Genomic DNA, 8,396 nt, shown 5'->3' on the forward strand with positions numbered 1-8,396 from the left:
CGTTTGACTCCTAATAGATGACAAAAAAAAAAAAAAAAAAAAAAAAAAAAAAAAAAAAAAAAAAAAAAAAACCAGAAATTCTGCCGATGACGATCACTGTACATGTGATCGAAATAACCAGTATACTTTTTTATTATTTTTTTTCACTGTCTAGTAAAGGGTTATATCCCTAATCGAACTGTTATTTATCGTCATTAAATATCATGTTCTCCCAGGGCCTTTGCTGTGTACAAATATTGTGATAATTTTCCTAAACCACAACTTCAGGTTAACTTTCGATACTTGAGTCAAGATTCTGTTGTCAATCAATGTTATTACTATCTAGAACGTAGCAAGGGAGTGTCCAATGAAGGCTGTGTCCCTGCACTCAACTATATGTACTTGTGCTCGCTCCTAGATTCTGAGAATATCTTATTTAGGGTATTTTCATTGAAAAAGGTCTTCTTTTTTTAGGTCTATAAAAAAAAATGAAAAAAACAATAACAATAACTTGCCCCCTATATTTTGAAAAATACATTGGTCCCCCCTGGATTTCCGTTCATTGGTACCACTGAATATAGTTAATCTACTGTTTACGAAGTCAGTCTTCCTCAGTTTCAGCTTTAGATTAACTCTAGAAACTAATAATATTGATAATAATACAACAAACAAAATAAATCATAGAAAATTTCTTAATAGGAAGTGTCTTGTGATAACAGTAAAGTGCTTAAATCGAATATCTTGAATATCTAGTATTAATGAAAAGGAAGTCTATAAAATATGAGAGTAACGAGGGGCATCACCATGCATTCTTTCTATTTGGTATTTTACTATTTGTAGAGTTACATCGCCTAATTTGGAGCATCTTCCACATTTTCCAGCATTTAATAGTAGTCATCACAAAGAAAAGAATAGACAGGTTTTTGGATGAGTTTTAAGCGGATGAACAATCGCTCTCAGGACAAAGTCTCTTTAATAGAGACAGCGCCGCGGGGTTGCCAACTTGCACACTTTTTGTGTGAAATGAACTCTTTTTTTAACCAAAGAGGGGAAGCAAAGAGCGAAAATGACTCTTTTTTGGTGTTAGTTTTCATTCACTTTGAACGTCAGTAGTTGGTAACTTCATCAGAAGTGTAATTAACCTAAGAAAGAGGATCACCAACCTCAACATTTAGTCATTTGTAATCCACTGTTTTATATCTGAGAGGTGATACGGAATCTTTGGCAACCCTGTACGTGCAATTTTGTTTTACTTGTGCACTTTTTTTTACCTTGATTTGCACTCTTTTTGGACGTCAGTGGTTGGCAACCTTGGTTGCCCAAGGTAATGAGCCATAAGCCTCTAATATATTATTTGCTTTTCCCAGAACCACTTCATATGAAAGAGATGATCGTAGAAACCTTAGAGGGGGCTCACTGGACTTGAATTTTAAAAATTTAGTGCCCTTTCTAGGAGTCAAAATGGGATGTAGGTCAATCAGTCCCAATCCCTTGCCATTATGTGGGTTGGTGCGCTGGATTCGGGATCCCTTGTCTGAGAGGACGCGGGTTCGAATCCCAGTGTACCCAATTCTTCAGTTTGGGACGGGGGTCAGTGGCGTGACTCTGTAAGCTTAGCCAGAGTCGACCCAGCTCTAAATGGGTACCTGGAGAAATCTGGGGAAGGTAAACAGTAAGGGTGTGCGAAAGCACAGGATGGCTGGCCCCCAACCCCCCATTGCACTTCCTGGCTGAAGGGCCAAGAAACGGAGATCAGCACCGCCGGTAAGGACTGTAAAGTCTAATGCCGTATCCTTTACATTTTTTACATCCGATTAGATTTTTAGGTAGCCTTTTCCTTCTTGTAGTCTAAAGGTTGAACAGATATCCCTCCGGGGATGGCATTACCACCGCAAGGCCAGGAGCAAAGTCCGTAAATAATGCCAATAGGCAATCCTTTGATCGTATTTTTACACTGTAAAAGGGGGGAGAGGCTTGTGCAGTATTTTATGAACGGACAAGGGTTTTAGGTTAAAACTGTCGGTGAATTTTGAGGGGGATGTTCAACTGAATTAAAAGATGGATATGCAATCAGAAGCAACTAAAGGTATTAAGTTATACCTTTCAGGAAATTTTGATAAAGGTATTAAAGTGAATCAAAAGATACCCTATGTACTCTTGTTGTCAAAAGGGCGTATATGCAAGATCTCAAGAACAGATGAGTAGAATAATCTGAAACTTTCAGGGAATGATGAGGAGGAAGTTCAACTAAATCAAAAGGAACGGAGCAACATCTTGAGAGCGGGTGAGGATATGAAAGTGAAACTTTTAGGTACTGTTGATGAAGATGCCATGAGTAAATTTAAAGACATTATATGTATTCAGGTTCTCAAAAGGGCATATCTGCAATATCTGAGGAACAGCTAACGGTTTTGAGTTGAAACTTTCAGGGGAGTGCCAAGGGGAGGGGGATATTGAACTAAATGAAAAAATGCTTTGTGTATCCATGTTGGCAGAAGACGCTTCTACAATACCTCAGGAAAGGCTAAGGGAATTAAGTTGAAACCATCACGGAATATTAAGGAGGATACTGAACTAAATAAAAAGCTTTTATGTGAATCCAAGTGGAGAAAAGCCTTTAGAGGGCGGGGGTGACAAGTTGAAATTCCACTCCAGGTGTCAAAAGACTTTCTACGCCACTGGCAAAAGGGTGTGCGTCCAATATCTCAGGAACGGCTGGGGATTTTAAGCTAAAACTTTCAGGGAATTTTGAGGGGTGTTCAACTAAATTGGAAGACACTGTATGCATCCAGGCTCTCAAAATGACGTATGTTCAGTATTGCAGGAACAGCTAAGGATATTAAGATAAAACCTTTAGAGAATGTTGGGTAAATAACGAGCAAAATCAAAAGATGCTATTTGCATTCAGGCTGTCAAAAAGACGTGTCTGCAATATTCTAGTTACAACTTGACTTACTTTGACTGAAGTCCCATATGTACTTGGTGATTATTTTGGGGCCTCTTCTTTCACCATTCTATTGATGTAACACCTGTATGCACTTCTATATTCTGCAAAGTGGAAAAGCTGCGTTAGGCCAAGCGAGAAGAAGTTGTCTTCTATCGCTTTGGGGGGGGAGGGGGCCTCTAGGATGGGAGCCATGCACCCGGCCTTCAAAAGCTATCTTCGGGAGACAAGTACTGTCAACACGCAGTGTGCGCCCTAGTCTTCTTAGCTGCTGAAGTTTTCTTCTGTCGAAGACGGTTAGTTTGACCTAGAGATTACGGAGGAGCTTGATATGGGAAATTCTATCATCATAAGTGATACTGGCAATGCGTCGCAGTGATTTTGTTTCGAAGGCAGCAAGACGATATTCATCATATGTTTTTAGATTCCGGGTGATAGGTGATAGGGGTGATAAGCGAGATAAATAGCCTTTAAGCATTGTTGATAATTTCTTGTTCCTTCAGAGTGACATCATACTTTTAAAGTTGGAATTCACAAGTGCTAGATGCCTCTTGATATCTTTGGAGTGATTATTGTCGGAGGTCAGTAAGCTACCAAGGTAGATAAATTCATCGACTAAATCTATATTGTCATGTTCAAGATGGAGGCTGGAGTTTTCCTGAAAATATTGCATTAGATCTTACAGGTACAACCCTTTTGACCACTAGAATGCACAAGTTGTGTTTGGATTTACTTCACCACCTTTATCAACATTTTCTGAAAGTTTTAGCTTAATACCTTTGTTAATACCTTAATACTTGAGAAATTGCAGATACACCCTTTTGACAAATTAGATACACTATGGGCAAAGTGTCTTTTAATTCGGTTCAACATCCCCCTAAAAATTCCCTGACAGTTGTAACTTAAAACCCTTGCCCGTTCCTGAAATGCTGCACAAGTCTCTCACCGCTTTTCTATTATAATTAAATATATGTTTAAACGATTGCCAAATAGTGGAATGCCAAATAGAGACAATATATAGTGACACCCCTCGTTACTCTCATGTTTTATTAATTATCATTTTGAGTAACACATAATATTTATGACGTTCGATTCTGGCATTTTACTGTTATAACAAACACTTCCTATTAGAAAATTTTCTATGAGTTATTTTGTTTGTTGTATTATTCTCAATATTTTTAGTATCTAGAGTTTTTCTAGAGCTGAGATTTAGGAAGACTGACTTCCTAAACAGTAAATTAACTGTATTTAGTGGTACCAATGTACAAAAATCTGGGAGGGGGAACTGAATTTATTTAAAAAAAATATGGGACAATTTATTGTTTTTCATTTTTTTGATGAACAGAAAAAAGACGTTTCTCAATGAAAATAGCTTAAGACAGGTATTCTCAAAGTCTAGGAAGAAGCGCAAGTAGCCTAAAAATAGATTAGGGCAAAGACCACATCTCCATTTGACATCCCTGACTACAAAAGTGTTTGATTTAAACCGTAGAAGTTTTATTCGGTTATCAGCTTTCTATAATTTTGAATAAATTGGAACCTTAAGAAAAAGTTAGGAATAAAATTAAAGTGTCCTTTTAAAGTAGGTTTTCCTCGTTCCATTTCAACATGGATATTGATTTTGAGATAGTCTACTTCCACCCTCAGAGGCTTTTTTTTTAGAGAAACAGGAGCCTTTTTTCCTTTCAGGACAATACTTTTGGGCAAATGTTTCGTTTCTTGCTTGAATCTGACTAATTTTAGCTCAAGTTTTGCAGTCGGCGCGGGAGTTGAGCCCACGAGTCTTTGGTAAGTAGGTGAAATCTTCCCTCGTAGGCAATACGGTGTACTAAGTCTTAATCACATAGGTCGAGTTTGAGAGCTAACAAGCTGGCTTGCAAAAAGCCGACGAGTAAGCTAGTAGTCGAGAACACAAAGTTCCCAGCTTGCTCAGTAGCCAACTCACTGGTACGTGTAAACTACGTGTTGAAGTCTATTATTAAGCCTAATGTCAATGTTACCAGCAACTCATCCACAAGCTAATGTGAGTAAACGGGGCTAACAATCTAGGTCACTCATAAAGTGACGACTGGTACGTCATGTCACTGACATTTCACCTTTTTTAGAATATTTTTACAAGTAGCTAACGGAGTGAGGTCATGTGCATCGGGTACACCGGACTAGTTTACGAACTACTCGTGAAAATACCGGCTTGTAGCTTGTAAACTCGCCTCGCGCACTTGAGCCTTTAGGAAATGTCTTAGTGTTACCGTAGCAGTTTTATTTAGACATCCATTTACTATAATTTTGAATGAAATGGAATCAACCGAAAAAATAGTGACAAAGTAAAGTGTCCTTTTAAAATAAGTTTTCCCTTTTCCATTTCAAAATAGCTACAAATTTTGAATCGGTATACTTTCTTCCTCAGAACCTCTTGTTAAAGCAGTAGGAACCATTTCTCCTTTTCAAGACCACCCTTTCTGACAAGTGTTTCTTTTCTTCCCTGAATTCAACTGATTTCCGGAATATTACGCAGATATTGCGGTAGCCTTATTGTCCAGCTTCGACAAGGGTTTACTTGTGTATCTAGCTTTGTTATGTCACGCCAATAGCTGAAATAAATGGCTTTTAAGGGTTAATGGTCTGCATAAATTCTACTTCCTTCCGACGGATTTTCAGCCTCTTTACTGTATTCAATGTAGCAGTTCAAAGGATTAATGCAATCATTGTATCTAACCTCTATGGTTGATATTTAATTCAGAACCTGAAAAAGAATAGTTATAAGTTACTTGAAGCAAAGAAACTATTTCATGGGTATCCACTGGGTATGGCAAAAGGGTTTGGGCAACACTTAGAAGACCAAAAATATACTAAAAGTGTAAAAGTTTAAACATTTCGGAAATTATGACACTTTCCTGGAAAAAAATCTTTTAAAACCCAATTCTCCCTAAAACATATTTCAGGATTGCCCAATCTTGGAAAAGGTTGTGAAGTTAAGTTTTGCATCGCACCAAAGTACAAAGTGCTTGAATTTACTAGGCTGCTGGAATTTCACAAAGTTTTTTGTTTTTTTTATCAGTTTCAGAAATTTTTTGTAGATATATGTTAGCCTTTTAATCACCAGACTGCCATAGTATTTTTTGGCCCTACCACAAGCAAATTCTTCTGCCCGGGAGAAAAAAAGGCCAAGTAGCCCCCATTAACAAAACAACTCTCACATTCACTGTAGAACTTAACGAATTTAAGCAGAAAGATGACGCATTTCTAGCAAATGACCCTTTTCAAATTTCAATTCATATTTGAAGGATTTTGGCTAGCTTGCCCAGCCCAACCAAAAACTACATGGCCAGCCTTACAATGCACGAACGATGTCTGTGACTTAAGCCAGAGAGACTGGAGCAGGGCCAGGTCCGGAGCCAGCACCCCGGGAGACGAAACAGTATAAAATTGTAATATATATATATATATATATATATATATATATATATATATATATATATATATATATATATATATATATATATATATATATATATATATATATATATATATATTCATGACAGACATTTGTGCAAACAGTAGAATCTCCACAAATGCCTGTCTCCTCTTAAATCTTCTATTCCCGCCTGAAATCTTGTACTTTGTACGATTTTCTCATAGTTTCCTACATTTTCCGTGTAATTCGCTATTTTGTTCCTACCCTCTTAGGAAATAAACTTATATTAAGGCACCCTGTCTCCAAGCTACTCTGTTTTCCTTTATTTCACCTTTACCAAATGAAATTTAACAGCAAATAAATATTAAATTTAACCAAGATTCCTTAAAAAAATAGTACCGGTTTTCTGCCAGGCCTTACGGTGAATTAGTTCTTTAACGACTTAATGAGTAAAATAAAATAGAAAAAAAAACAGAAAATAATTTTTCAAATACAAGTAAAAAGTGACCTTAAACCTTAAAACTAAGAGAAATTTCCTTATGCATGTGAAGTGCCGGCCTTCGGAAAGTGGAGTGACAGGGGCAATATACGGCTGGAATTTTCAAATCTGCAACCCCCCCTCTCTATGTGGAGCGGGGCCAGCAGCGGTAAACTGTCAAAACTCTCTAAAATTGTCAAAGCCCCCTTTTGTTAGGGCTTTTTGTCCCTGGTTACCAGATCACTGTCAACGTGAAGAATAACTTATAAGCGATAGAACGCATGCAGCACCCTTCGTCGTTGCGTGGTTATTATGTGCCGTCTTGTCAAAACCACAACGTACCCGCCGAATCCTAGGAATCATTGTTACCGCTCCCACTGGAGGCTACATTATTATTGCTCTCGCTACATTAAGACCACGTCGTTAGGCCCCGCGCAGTGGCATCTGCACAAGACCCCGTGCACCACTAAGGCTTTTACACTTGAGAATCACTAAATTGTGCCTGTTACATATAGTATCCTATATAAGAGTAGAAGTACCCATCGTTTTATTGCTTTCGTTTGTACAAACATAAAATGTCTATTTGTTTTGTGCTTTGGCGTTTCTCATCGCTTCCATTTGATAAAAAAAGTGTTTTTTCTTATTTAATTTATGTTAATTTCAATATAGTTTTCAAAATTATCCCAAATTAAGGTCCTCTCGCCACCCTCCAACCCCTTGCTCTTTACGATAAAATTTAGCTTGTGTATAAAAATACTTCGAAAATAAAAATCATCCCCCAGAAGATACATCCTTAAATTTATTTTACGGAAGAGGGGGGAATATGGAACGTCAAAATATTTTTTATAGGATGATATATCTTTATTTCGAGAGTTAGTCTATCAGAGAAACATTCCTCTCTGGCGATGCCCCCCCATTCTCTTCCACGTTTGTTTTGGTGAACGTTTGATCGTGGTAATGTATTTTATATTAATAATATTTCTACAATGTGAAGGATAGCTGTCACCACCTCAGCTTCCATGTTTCACATTTAATCCAAATGTATCTTCATCTTATTATTTTTTTTTCTGGCCTTCTGTTTGGTAAATGTTGCAGCGAAATCGTTGAAGTCGACGTTTTGTACCAACTTGCTAAACGGATATGCTATCAGTCTAATCAAAATGTCTTGGGTCATAGATCACCAGAGGTAACTTTGTATGAGCAGCTTCTTTCTCCTTATGGTGAGCTTACTGTAGCATTAGAAGAGCCGTAAACACAACATGCAGATTTGGTAAATATTCTTTCAAGTCGGATTCTAAAATTGAGGTTGACTGCTTGGTAACTTCTTAGTAACTCTCATAGGAAAATTGTTTTCTTTTTCCTCAAATTTTACATTACTGAATTTTGTTCAAATTTTATCCATAGGTCAACATCTTCTGCATTTTCCCTAGCATCTGCTGGTATCTTCTTGAAACCATCCTCGTTCTGGATTTTTCAAGGAATTCCCTGGTTTCGCTCAGCTCTTTCCTTGTAGCAGATAACTCATTTGCCGTTGTTTGAAGTAGCGCGCTCGTCAAATTAACTTTGTACAAAATATTTTA

This window comes from Artemia franciscana, chromosome 7 (assembly GCF_032884065.1).
Source record: "Artemia franciscana chromosome 7, ASM3288406v1, whole genome shotgun sequence".
Lineage (NCBI taxonomy): Eukaryota > Metazoa > Arthropoda > Branchiopoda > Anostraca > Artemiidae > Artemia > Artemia franciscana.